Genomic DNA, 14,122 nt, shown 5'->3' on the forward strand with positions numbered 1-14,122 from the left:
GATTACTAACTAGTAACAGGAGATTAGGTACTAAATACTTTGGACAACTGTAAAGAATACAGGAATAGTTGATATAGGGAGCAGCCACTACGTCTAGGCTAAGGCAGAACACCTAAGGAAGGAACAAATATGAAAGAAGCCTTATCAACCAAGGCTGAGATTCAGACCTTGGTAGAGAGAGTAAGGCAGTAGTCCTGGAATGCAGATGAGTTTGCTGTGGTGCCACAGAATAGCTATGGCAAGCTGGAAACCAACTCCTGGAGCATCAGTGAAACTCATCAGGAAGCTCCCTGTTGAGATGCTGGTAGCACTTGCCGGGGAAACCGCCACTGGGGGTGCACAGACGCTTACTGGACGGCAAGTCCCCCTGTGCATCTTGCACCTCCCTGGTTGCCACATGCTGAAGATGCAAGGGAAAGCACACCAGCATCAGGAGAGGCCCCTTCCTTCTGCTGTGCCCTTGTAGGTCGTGTCTACTGCCAACACTTAACATCATGCAAGAGGGCAAAGGAGAAATGTCTCCCAGGTCTGGCTCTGGTAGGCAATGAGTGGATAAATGGATAGCTGGCATAGGAATGACCTCACCAAACAAAGGACTGCCCTCAACAATCCCTTGATGTTCACTGGACCTACAGCCAATGATCCTGCCATCTTTCATATTTTCATATTTTCCCTTCTGATCCTCATTGCCCCCCCCCCTTTTTTAGCTTTATTTCTTTGGTCAACCATTTCATTTCCCTGCCCTGGTTAAACCCAACTCTATGAAAGATGGAAGTAAAAATAAAAACAGCCACCATTTGTGAGGGATGAACAGGAAGTAATGTCCTCTGAAGAAAGGCAGGTTTTCCTTACAACATGCCCAGTGCTCTGGGTTTGTTCACAGAAGAGATTGAAGACAGAGTGGCTTTTGATGATTACCAGCTAGGGGTTGCAGAGAACACTTTAAAGGAGGTAGGGAGGGCTGGGAGGTGGAAACTGAATGGGGATATACAGAGCCCTGTGGGACTCTAGCAGAGAATAGGAGGGTGACATGTTAGTCTGGGCTTCTTGTAATGAAGGAAGGGAATTTAGGACACAATGAGACTAGTCCTGGTGGTCTTAAGGAGGCTGATGGTGAAGGGGTGAGTATTAGGGGAAGGTGGGAGAGATGAGAACCTACAGCTGCTTGCCTCTTCTCTCCTGCCAGGAGGAAAACGATCCCACCTCTTGGGCGAGGGCTTCACTTGTGATGCTGCCAGTGGTGATGTGGCTGTTCAAGGGGGAATGAGTCTTCAATGAAGACATTATTCCAAGTGACCATACATGTGTAATTTGCTGGTTTTCCAGTGGCTGTCACATGCCTACCCCTTAACACTGTCTTTAGAGCCAACTAGGACAAATAACTCATTCCCAATAGCTTCTGTTTCTCTAAGGCTATTTGTCACATCTCATGCCCAGATAGAAATTTCTGTATGAGTCAAGGTTTATGACTGCACATAGTAGATGCTGACCCATCACTGGCAGCATATCGGATAATTCACATATTCAGTGGGAGTGCTGGAGAAACTTTATTGGAAGGAGAATAGGAGAGAAAAGAGTGAGTGTGTCACCAAATTATGCCACAGAAAAGTTTGGTTAGGACACCAGTGTACCTTACTGAGCCATGCCTCAGGCACTGCTGCCATCAGACTGGGGAGGCCACTTCCATCGATCTGGAATGAAATCTAAATAAATTCTGAACTGTCCACTGTTCCTTTTGCCATTCTCAAATGGCCTGCCTACCTTAATGCATGTGCCCAAGCTCTGGCTCTCCATGGAGACAAGTATCTGTCCTTTCTGTACAGGCAGGTAGGGTAAGATACAGAATGACAGAACCTCTGAATGTTAAGAAGTGAGCACATTGGCTGGTCAAACAGGAAATCTACTCCAGCAAATAACTCACAGGTTCCCATATTCATCTCCATGGAAGAATCATCATTATGCTTGTCAAAATAAGGTTCAACGCGAGTAACAAAAAGCTCAAAGTACAAGTAAGTGGTTCTGTTTCTTTCCCTCAGAAATGGAGGCAGTCCAAGAGGAGTGTGGTGGTTCTATGGGCCCCTGCCCACACAGCTTCCAGCACCTAGCCCGGGAGAGCTGCTTCCACCTCACCATTACATCTGCATCTCAGCTACAAGGAAGGAGGAGCAGGGAAGAAAGAAGTAGCTGACCTCTCCAGGGATACTTACGAGGAATTATAGACACTGCTTTTGCTTAATGACCCTTAGCCAGAATTTCACCTCGGGGCTCCTGTGAGCTGCAAAAGGGGTGGCTGTGCAGGTGAAGTTCAGAGGTTTTATTGCTGAGGAAGACAGGGAAGAATGAATCTTGAGGGACACCTACCGCTCTCAGCCACTCAAGGCATTTTTACATTAGGCAGCTGGGAAACTGCCCTCTTGCTCTTCTGGACTCCCATCACCCTGACTCACCGTGGCATGGAAGCCACTGGGTGGAAAGGACTTGCTTGCCACCCTTCAACCTCAAGGCTTTTCAGAACCTCGTCTGATCTGCTCAGCCACATTTCCACCACCAGTGCTTTCACTTACTATTCCTCCTGGATGCTGTTATCTCATTTGCCATTTTCACTGCAAAGCCTAGCAGCCCACTAGATCATCAATACCGATTACACATTATGTTCAAGTCATCTTTCTCTCTCTAGCTCTTTTTATTACTTTATTCAAGGGTGCTTTCTTATTGAACTGACACTTAAGCCCCAAGTCATGTACAGTTTTGCAATGACACATAAACAAGAATGATGAAAAGTCAAGGGTGCTTTGGGGCCATGGGGTTTAACCATGAGGATATTTTTTTGCAGCTTTCAAAAAATTCTAGGAGATGAAACTGTTTTTACAGAAAAGAGAAATCTGGGTCTGATTAACTATTTTTCTAGGGACACATCTATCTATTTTAAAAAACATGCCTTCACAGTTACAGTAATTTTGTATGTTAATTGTATATGGAGAGCAAATAAGATTAATTATGTAGTAATTATCTATATTTATATAGATATACTTACTTACATATGTATTTATATAGATATATGCTTTCCTGGCTTTATCTCTAGATCCTTATGATGAAAATGTAGTTTGACAAATATGCAGGAGGGGGGAGGGGGATAGTTGTGAAATTGCGATAAGATGTCCTATAGAATTTCTATTTTTAAAATTATTTACATCATCAATACTGTTTCAAAATGGTTACCCTTGTAGGAAAAAAAAAAGAGAAAAGGATCCCTATCCATGTGTTTGACCCTTCACTCATCTGTAGTGGGAAAATAGCAGGAATGAATCACTTTCTGAATTAAAGTAATGTTGTATATTTTAGCCAGTCACATCTTCAGTAGAAAATGTGTCTGTGATCTTCAATAATATTTTTAAAAATTTTTTCTGTTTGTACGTAGAAGTTGTAACTGGCCCTGTGCCTTACCTCTTGGCTTGTACATTTTAGCACACATAACTCAGCTTCCAACCTGCCAATCACCGCATTCCTTTGTCTGGGGCTTTCCCTGACCTGCAGCGTGCGCTTTGCCTGCTGGTGCGCAGGCAGCCCTCAATTAACAATGGATGGGGGTTGGTGCATAAATACCCCAGCTCCCTCATTTGAACTGGAGCGAATATTCTCTTCAGACTTCCAGAGCTTCCCCTGTAGAATTGGGCTTCAGTTACCCATAGTTATAACTGCCTTCCCAGCCTCCCTCTTGAGCTGCATTCCCAGCCTTATCTCACCTCACCAGAGCGCTATTGGCATCCCCTTCCCTATTGAAACAAGTTACCTTCACTTGAATCCTTGTCTCAGAGTCTGCTACTAAGGAAAGAAACAAAGAGCAAACCAAAAAAAAAAAAAAATGCTTATTTATGTGCTTACTACCCTGAACATTTGCCTAAGTCATAACTTCTGATTTAGGTAAAGGAGTCTGGATTATGGGGGGTTTTAATTAAATCCAAATGTTTGGATCATGACTTAAATCACTAGTTATATAGATTCATCTTAAATCATTGTTGGTAATTTCTCCCTGTAATCTAGCTCTCCATATGCTCATCAGATACGGCCCTCACTGTCACCCTCAGAGTCTTTGCAACTCTTCTTTGTAACTGTCTGGGTGAGGGACTCCACAATACAGCGTTCTTTCCTCCAGTAGGGCCTGGCTCTGTGCTAGATAAAGACACATTGCCTATTGATTTGGCCGTAGTTTTAGTTTTGAAAACACATGCAGCATTGTAAGTGACCGTTACCCTAATAGAGCAGCCAGGATTTCAGTGCAAATCGATATGAGTTCAGAGACCATGCTCCTGTGTGCAGAACTGTGGAGCTGGTCCCGGAAAGCAGGAGTGCTGCTCAGAGCTGCTCTGTGGGCTGTGGCTGTGTTAATCTCACTGGAGGAAGGAGAGCAAATAAGGGATTAAGAAAGGGCCAGTGCCTGAGTCACCCCAGGGCAGTTCCAGGTCACATGTACAAGACTATGTGACATTTAGATGTCTCGGGTCACCTCAAGCCAGATTATCTTTTAGTCCTTGCTTGGCTCCCCACACACACTTGGAAGCTCTCATGCATCCTCCTTGCCCTTCAGAAAAAAAATAGATGATGAGTGTTCGATTGTGCACAAAACAGATAGGCTTCCCCAGCTCAGCCAGACCCCTGGGAAGCCACAGAATCTTCTTCAGTGACCTGACTACCAGGCTCCGGAAGCAAATGCTCTCTCTCTTGGTCTCTCATGTCCTTTTTCTCATTCTCTGTCTCTCCCTCCTTCCCTCCTACACACCTTTCTCTTTACTACTTCTTAAGCAGCAAGAAAGCTCTGAAGTTTAAAAGCACATCCTTTGGACATGTCTTTGGGTAAAGTCATGTGACTCCAGGCTGCCCCTCAGACATTCTTTGCAGCTCCCAGCTCTCTCACCCACCCTCCTTGCATCTGGGTCTCTTAGTACATCAGTTATCAGGTTGAATGGGTCAAGTCTCCTGAGGAAGAATCAGTTGTCCTAAAAATCTGATTCCCAGAACCATAGCAAGTGATTTCAGCTTATTTACTGGGATGAAAAGTTGGCAAATAACCATGATGTCTGAGGACAAGAGACTGTTACATAATCATCCTTTGGCAGAGACAATGAGGTCACATGTTTGCCCGTCTAATCACTGATCGGGGACATGTTTGATTGCAGATAATGTGCTCGCTGGCCCACAACTTAATTACTGAGTGTCTGAATCAACTAAGCTTTCAGATGTAGGTCTTGCCTAATGGTGCATCTGTTAGAGATCATTGCCTTTGCTCAGCCTCTAAACAAAAGGTCTGGGGGATACAATGGGTCATTGCCAGCACTGTTCTCAATGACCTCTCATTGAAAAGCATGCCAGTTCCCACAGTTTATTTTCCAAGCCAGCAATAGGCATTATTGTTTATACCCAGGGCCAAATGGAAGGAATGACTCCGGGGTGGCATTTATTGGTAAAGCCTCTGGTGGAAGCACACTCTCCAAGGAAATTAATGCCACAGTCATTTCAGTATATCTGCAGGCAGAGTCCACTTATCCAGATGGGAAGGTTCCAGAGCACAGAGAGGAGAGAGTTCCTTTCCCAGCTGGTAAAGAAAATATATTGGGAAAAGTCTAGGGAAATAAGCAATAAGCAAAGTAGGGCCAAAATGTTTACTCTGTGGTTTGGTGTTCTAGCACTTGACCAGGATCTAACTGCAGAGTTTGGAGACCAGTGGGTCTCACTAAGGGACATCCCTCCTGGCTTTTTCCTCCTTCTAGATTTCCCACTCCATGTGTGTAGGGTTTACCTAGATTACAAATGGCGCCCCCCTCCCCCTCCTTGGCCATCATTATCATAACCACAATGCCTGGCAATGACTTAAAGATTTGGGAAAAAATAAATTTGGGGTGGGGGGTTTTTGGTGTTTTTTGTTTGTTTGCAATTTAAGGAGTCTTGGTCTGTGCACAATTATGTAATCAGTAGGCCCATTTCCTTGCCTGCAAATGTAAGTAAATGCAGCATGCCATGTTAAAGAGATTATAATAAAGTTGGATTCACTCAGATTTTAGAATGCCAACCAAACGCCTAATTGCCAATACTGAGCAGAAATATCCATGCCCTCATGGGTGTTGAGGCCCCTAGGAGTTGAGATATTTTCTTTAGTTTTTTCAAATGTTTATCACCTCCCACTTAATTCAGGAAAGCTCATCTCAGGCTGGGTGAGGAGGGTGAGGATTGCCTGAACCCAGGAATCTTTCTCTGTGTGGTCAGAGCCAGAAGGCACAGTATAAAATAAAACAAAAAACAAAAAAAGAAAAAAATGGGGCACCTGGGTGGCTCAGTTGGTTAAGCGTCCGACTTGGGCTCAGGACATGATCTCATGGTAGGTTTGAGCCCCGTGTCCAGCTCTGTGCTGAGAGCTCAGACCCAGGAGCCTGCTTCGGATTCTGTGTCTCCCCCTCTCTCTGCCCCTCCCTGACTCATGCTCTCTCTCTCAAAAATAAATAAAAAGATTTAAAAAAATTTTTAAACCCCTGTAAGTACAAAACCTCCCCTGCCTTTTTAAAAATGTTTTAATGTTTATTTATGAGAGACAGAGACATAGCAGAAGTGGGAGAGAGGCAGAGAGAGACACAGAATCCGAAGCAGGCTCCAGGCTCTGAGCTGTCAGTGCAGAGTCTGACGTGGGGTTCAAACTCGTAAGCAGAGTGATCATGACCTGAGCCAAAGTTGGTTGCTTAACTGACTGAGCCACCCAGGCACCCCTTTTTTTCCACTTGACTAAAGCCTGCCATGAGCTTTAAGGCAGCGTGGCTTGTGTGAGTGCACGGATTGAACTGTGTGTTTCAGAATGTTTCTGAACAAATTCCTCCAGGACCCTGTTTTGTCTAGTGCACCATAGATGCATGAGCAATATTTAAAAGGAGGAATAGTTTCTGGAGAAGCCTAGAATTCTCATTTTGTATGTCTAGAGACCGTAAGCAACCCATACTGGGATAAATTCCTGCCTGCATATCCCCCTTCACCCCAGGCATCATTGTTCCACCCAACTCAAGATCACATATGAAAATTAGATTTTAGAGTGCAGACCTTCTTTTGCTTTGCAGATCATCTGCAGGCATCTGAAGCCCAAGAGGAAAGCCCCCTTACCCTGTGGAATCCATGTCTTGAATGTATCCTCACCGAACCAGGGAAAGAGCTGGTCATAAAAAAGAGCCTTGCTATCTGATGGTGCAGTCTCTCCTAGTCAAGGGTGGAACTGAATTATTTTGCACAGAAGTCAAATGTTATGAGAGTGATTTTTCTCCTTTAATAAACAAGTATGGGGTTGAGGGATATGAGGCCAAGTGCATCCCAGAATCTGAAAATGATTACTTAATTGAGGTTGTTTTTCTTTCTCTGAAGAACACCTTTAGGTGATTGTGTTGTTACCACTGTAATCTTATTTTACAGCTGAATTCCCTGTTTTATAATCAGTGTATATATATTTTTTGACAGTGTGATTTGCCTTCAGTGCAGAATCTAAGCAGATTTGGTCATTTGCTTTGAGAAGAAAATGAACTCAGTGCATAAACTTGAAGGGTTTTGTTCACCTAGCAACATGCTGGTAGGTCATGTTCTCCCCAAGTGGTTGTTCTGTGTGGGGCTTGTTGACTGAATACACAGTTGTGTCTGAATGGGATGATAATATATCCTCTCCTTTAGAGAAATTTCATTAATGGTATACGAGGCAAGGAACTAGCTGTGGACCACATCGATGCCTACATTCAGAGAGAGGTTAAAATCCCAAAGGAACATCAATTACCAGGTTAAATGCAGTTTCTATCTCAAGTTGATTACAAAGCCCTGGGATAATGCCACACACCCTCCAGGGGAACCAGTTGTAATTGATCAACCTGTGGTCCTTGAATCCAGATGAGCCCTCTTCTCATTCCTCATGAACCTTCCCATGTCTTATCTCAGAGCGGGAAGCCCTGATTCTAGGTCAGCCCAAGAATGTAAGTGTGGTAGCTTCATGGGATGGTACATGCAGATTAGTACTGTTCCTTATCAAAAATGAGAGGCTTTTTGTAAATCCTCTGTTCTAGTTAGAAATAAGGGATTCATTTGAGTCATTATCATCCCCCATACCCTGGGCCTAACTTTTAAAATTCTACTACTGTCATTCATCTACTCAGGAAGTAACCTTGGAAGCAAAGCTAATTACCTTCCAATCTGTGCTCTTAAAATATAAAGATCCTAAAAAATGATTGGTTGAGAGGATTTTGGAGAGCCTTGCGTGTCCCAGATGGCTTCTGCTCCAAAGGAGATGCTTTTCAGGTGTCTCACACAGCCCTGAACCCCGTGGGGTCTTCTCTTTCATCACTCAAACACAGTATTGTAGTATCAGAAAATCCCATATGGGGATGGAGCGGGGAGAGGGGATGTGAGAGAGGGTTTCTAGCAAGGTGATATTCTGGGAGAATGTGCACTCCTCCCAGCACTTAGCTTAGAGCCTGCCACCAAGAGTAGGCAGCCAGGCAGTGTGGGCAGGGCTACTGAGATCACACTGGGGCATCCCCACCTATTAGCAGAATACCTAACATTTGTACCATGTAGAGTGCTGGCACTGAAAATGCTATTCTACTTTATGCTTTACTTTAATTGCTCAAACTGATGTCATGTCTGGTTGTGTTCTCTCTCCTAATGAACCTTCAACTACTTGTATCTTGTTTCTTCCGCATGGAAAAGTTGCATAATAATTGGTTGTTTACAAACAAGTAAGATAAATAAGGCTCTTCCAAATATGAATTGTTAAAGAGCCATTTAGCATGAGGCTTGTGAATATTTTTAAATACCTTCATTGAAAGTAAATGCTGTCTTTTCTTATATGTGCTGTCCAATGAATGATAGAATGTGGAACTTGCTAGATCCCAAATACAGTGAATTTGAGCCTTAACAAAATAAAACACATAGTAAATTAAAAGCTGTCAACGAATCCATTGAATTTGATGACTCTGGTCTGTATTATGCTACGCATTTGACTTGGGAGACTGCAGGAAAGTATGAAGACAATTTTTATAACATACAACCAGAATGTAATTTTGAAACGAACATGGATCATTTATATATAAACAAAGGGAATACTGAGGTTAAAAAAAAAAAAAAAAACCTTCCCAACTACCCTAATTAGGAAGGAGTGGAATTGCCCAAGGCAACACAATGCCACATTATTTAGGACCTGTTCTGCTAACAGGATTAAGCTGGCAGGTTTTGTTCTGACTGATAGTCTCCTCCCATGCATCTATATTAGACTTAGATCACCAGGCTAAACCACAGCCCAGAGACGGGTGCCCTTTCAGGAAAACCTAAACTCATCAGGCCCTCCTGAATCTATAGCCAGTCACGTGTTTGTGCACAATTATCCTGCTTTTAGAAACTGATCTCTAAGAAACAGGAAAGCTAAAGACTAATTTTTGCTTGGGATGTTTAGAAGAACGTCTGATTTTTTTTTTTTAATGGGAGGCACTGAAGCAAGGAAAATTTCATGATGCTGGGGTCTCTGTATACCTGGTAGGTGACACACTTGCCTTTAAAACATTGTGGTTTCCAGAACCTGTTTCCTCAAACCTTTACACTGTGATGTTGCCCCGGTATCTGTGAAGATCAGAAGGCTCTGGAGGGACATGAGTAACTCTTTGGTTTATGATGGTGTTGACCACTGATTAAGTTTCATAGGGGCTCTCTATCTTAGCAGCAGGAGATAGGTTTCGTCTTTCTTTGGACAACTAAGATATGACCTGCGCCTCTCTTTTGTTCTGATCCTTCTGCTTTATTTTGTTGTGCCTTTTAATGAACTCTTTCCCTCCTGAACAAAGGGAATTTCTGAGCCTCTATGGAAGTAAAATGCATTCAACATAAAGGTCATCCTTGGAGGAGGAATATCAACAATGCCCAGTTCTTAGGGCAATATTTAACTTCATTTGCAGTGATCAGTCAGCCATAATTTTACCCATGGTAGCTGGTTACTCAAAAGAAGAAACCCCCACTTAAGCAATGTGGGATTTGGTCGGTTCTTATATCTCATTTCTCTCCATGTGGCAGAATATGTAGCTATCTGAAAGTATGAAAATTAATTTAGTCTAGATTCACATTTTACATTTACTCAAGTATTTGAACTCATAAAAAGTTTATTGATATAATTGAGGACGTGAAGAACTAAAATACATTCCCCAAACTGACCAAAATAGTGTGTGAAGTAGTTTAGAGAACTTCCAATGGAAATCATTGTTACTCATATTGCCCTATCCCTCTCAGTAAATCCTGCTCTTCCTCAAAACCACACCATCCAGTTGTGACTTCTTGAGCTGATTTGTTCTGCAAGGTGCCAAACATGAAGATAAAGTAAGAAGTGCAGCCAACTAGAAGGAAGAGATATAAATGTACAAAGAAGACGTTTCTGCTAGAGTCTCAGGCATTCAGGAGGTTCATAATCTTCATACAAATATATAAAATCTTTTCATGAGCTATTTTCATTTGAATCCATTCTCTTTCTCTTCAATTCTTCACATCAAACCTGCAAAATAAAAACCAAAGGAAGAGTTAGTTTTGTTTTCATGGTTTTATTTAGGGATAACTTGAAAATCAATATGTTAGGTACAAGTCAAGATTGAAGACCTTATTTTCACTTGGAAACTTCATCTCTTGATTCCATGAATGTAAAATGAACTATGAGTAGAAGCTGTGACCATCAACTTCAGCTCTAGTGATTTAAGTAATTCCAAACTAAATTAGGATGGCTTACCTCTGAAATGATTAGAATATAAGGCTAACCTTACATTTATGACTTGAAGACCTTTGGTCTCTGTGGTAAATTTGCAATCATGGATCCAATTTTACACCCCTGCCTATTTCCATTGCCATGTAACTTTTTTGTTTCCTACTATTGTGGGTGGGGTATAATTCCTCATGTCTGAGTTTGGCTGTGGGACTTGCTTCAGCCAACAGAATGAGGCAGAATGATCTGCCAGTTATGACCCTGGGCCTCAAGAGGTATCACATGTTTTTTGTTAACTCTCTTGTATGTCTGCCATTGGCCTGCCTACTTATCCCAGGAAAAGGATAAGAAACATGTGCAGTTGAGCCACCCCAGCTAACATTCCCCAACAAAGCCCCATCTAGCACAGAGCCCCAGCTAATAGAGGTGCATAAGTGATCCCAACCTAAATGAGCCACAAACATATGAGCCAGTATAATGAATGATTTTGTTCTAACCCATTGGATTTTGGTGGGTGCAGCAATAGATCATGGATGTGGTGCCATTTATTTTAAAATCTCTTGTATGTAGAGATCTTTGGACATTATTTACACATTTGTTTTTCATTATTCCTGGGTGTCATACCTTGTGATTTTATGTGAATATGTTGCATCTTTTTTAACAAATAAAATGCTACATTTTTTTTTAATTGTCAATGGCTGGAGAAAGAAAACTCCACAAACAAAGCTCTGCTACTGCTGTGACAGACACTATGGCTTGGTGCTCTCTCTCTCTCTTTCTCTTTCTCTTTTTTTTAATTTTTAAAAATGTTTTATTTATCTTTGAGAGAGTGTGTGTGAGCAGGGGAGGGAAAGAAGGAGGTGGGGACCGAGGATCTGAAGGAGGCCCTGTGCTGACAGCAGAGAACCCGATACTGGGCCCAGACTCACAAACTATGAGATCATGACCTGAGTCAAAGTCAAAAGCTCAACCAACTGAGCCACCTAGTCACCCACCGGCTTGTCTCTCTCTGTATCCATTCTCAACTACCTTCACCCTTGTTTTTTCTCTACTACAAAGGCTGATAGGCAAATACTCTACCTCCCAGTCTCTCTTAAAACTAGAGGCAGCTGTGGGATCCAGTCATGGCCAGTGAGCCCTGAGGAGAATTCTATAGCAGAGGTCTTTTTATTCTTTTCAAATTTTTATTTAAATTCTAGTTAGCTAACATACAGTAGAATGGATTCAATGATGAATTCAATGATTCATCACTTACATACAATACCCAGTGCTCATCACAAGTGCCCTCCTTAGTATGCATCACCCATATAACCCATCTCCCCCCCAACCTCTCTCCATCAACCCTCAATTTGTTCTCTATCATTAAGAGACTCTTAGGGTTTGTTTCCCTCCATCTTTCCCCCCCCCCACACCCATACATTCATCTGTTTTGTTTCTTAAATTCCACATATGAGTGAAATCATATGTATTTGTCTTTCTCTGGCTGACTTATTTTGCTTAGCATAATATTCTCTAGCTCCATCCATGTCGTTGCAAATGGCAAGATTTCATTGTTTTTAATGGCTGAGTAATATTCCATGATATATATATGTATATATATGTATATGTATACATATATATGTATACATATACATATATATACACACACATATATATATACACACACGCGCACACACACACACACCCCACACATCTTCTTTATCCATTCATTGTCAGTGGACATTTGGGCTTTCTGCACAGTTCGGCTATTGTTGAAAATGCTGCTATAAACATCAGGGTTCATGTACCCCTTTGAATCTGTAGTTTTGTATCCTTTGGATAAATATCTAGTAGTGCAATTGCTAGATTGTAGGGTAGATCTACTTTAACTTTTTGAGGACCCTCCATACTGTTCTCCAGAGTGGCTGTACCAGTTTGCATTCCCACCAGCAGTGCAAAAGGGTATCTCTCCTGTAGCAGAGGCCTTTTAGAAAGCTTTGCTTTCTGGTGTTTTTTCTTAGAGCCTGTCATGTCATTTAACGCTTATAGCATCGCCGTGATGCACTCTCTGTTTACATGGGCACCCCTTGTTCTATTGTGCTTCACTTTATTGCACTTTGCTGATACTACATTGTTTACAAATTGAAGGTTTGTGGCAACCCTACACTGAGCAGGTCTATCGGCACCATTTTTCCAACAGTGTTTGCTCACTTCGTGTCTCTGTCTCACTTTGGTAATTCTCACAATACTTCAGGCTTTTTCATTATTATATTTGTTACGGTGATCTGTGACCAATGACCTTTGATGATACTATTGTAATTGCTTTGGGATGCCACATACTGTTCCCATGTAGGATGGCAAACTTAATGTTGGGTGTGTTCTGATTGCTGCACTGACTGGTTGTTCCCCCATCTCTCTCCTCGGGCCTCCCTATTCCCTGAGACATGGCAATATTGAAATTAGGCCAGTTAGTAACCCTACAGTGGCCTCTACTGTTAAAGGGAAGGGAAGAGTCATGTGATGCAGCAGGCTTCACTGTTGTCTTACTTTAAGAAATTGCCACAGCCACCCCAACCTTCGGTAGCCCTGCCCTGATCTGTCAGCAGCCCTCAACATGGAGGCAAGACCAGCAAAAAGATGGTGACGCTGAAAGCTCAGATGATGGTTAGCAGTTTTTTAGTAATAATGTGTTTTATTTAAGGCAGGAATGTGTATATATATATATATATATATATATATATATATATATATAACATTGCTCACTTAATAGACTACAGAATAGTGTAAACATGACTTTTATAAGCACTGGGAAACCAAAAAATTCATTTCAGTCACTTTATTGCAGTGGTCTGGAACCAAAGCCACAATGTCTCCAAGGTATGCCTATACTCGTTGTCCAGATGAAATACAGAGAGGTCAGAAGTCAAAAGTAGCTCAAAGTCTCATAGCTGGTGAATAGAAAATCTGGGATTCGAACTCAGGTGTTTTGACTCCAGAGCTTTTTCCACTCCACTAACAGGGAAGGTTTGGATAATTCTCAAACCAGAGGGAAAGATGGGAAAAGATGAATAATTATAAAACAGAAAACATTATCAATAGCAGTTGGCATAGGCTCTCATATTTCTTTAGCTTTTTTTTTAGAAACTCCTGTTTTCTGTCCAAGCCAGTCACCAAGAGGAAGCAAGATACCAACCCCTTCCCAGCCCAGGAGTTCTGGATGAAATTCATTTTGTTGGCCAGCAAAACTCCCAGCCTCATCTGGGCCTTCCAGCCAGTCTGTATCTAACCACTTTCCCTCACACGCCCCACACTCTGAGTTTGCTGGACCCTCACTGCTTTTGTAATGTGAGAAGAGCTGTCAGGCCTCGCCCTCTGTGCTTATAACTTTTGAGTAAAGTC

General features: G+C 42.2%; 1 protein-coding gene across 3 annotated transcripts in view; it reads right to left on the reverse strand.

The window, feature by feature from the left end:
* Positions 1–10,139: 10,139 nt before the first annotated feature.
* Positions 10,140–14,122, reverse strand: part of SMPX (small muscle protein X-linked) — a 103,623-nt gene continuing 99,640 nt past the window's right edge. For all 3 annotated transcript variants that reach the window (XM_045050900.1, XM_045050901.1, XM_006943622.3), the window contains exon 5: positions 10,140–10,543. The gene's annotated coding sequence lies outside the window, so the exon portion shown is untranslated. The remainder of the gene's footprint in view (positions 10,544–14,122) is intronic.

This window comes from Felis catus, chromosome X (assembly GCF_018350175.1).
Source record: "Felis catus isolate Fca126 chromosome X, F.catus_Fca126_mat1.0, whole genome shotgun sequence".
In the NCBI taxonomy this organism is placed as follows: domain Eukaryota; kingdom Metazoa; phylum Chordata; class Mammalia; order Carnivora; family Felidae; genus Felis; species Felis catus.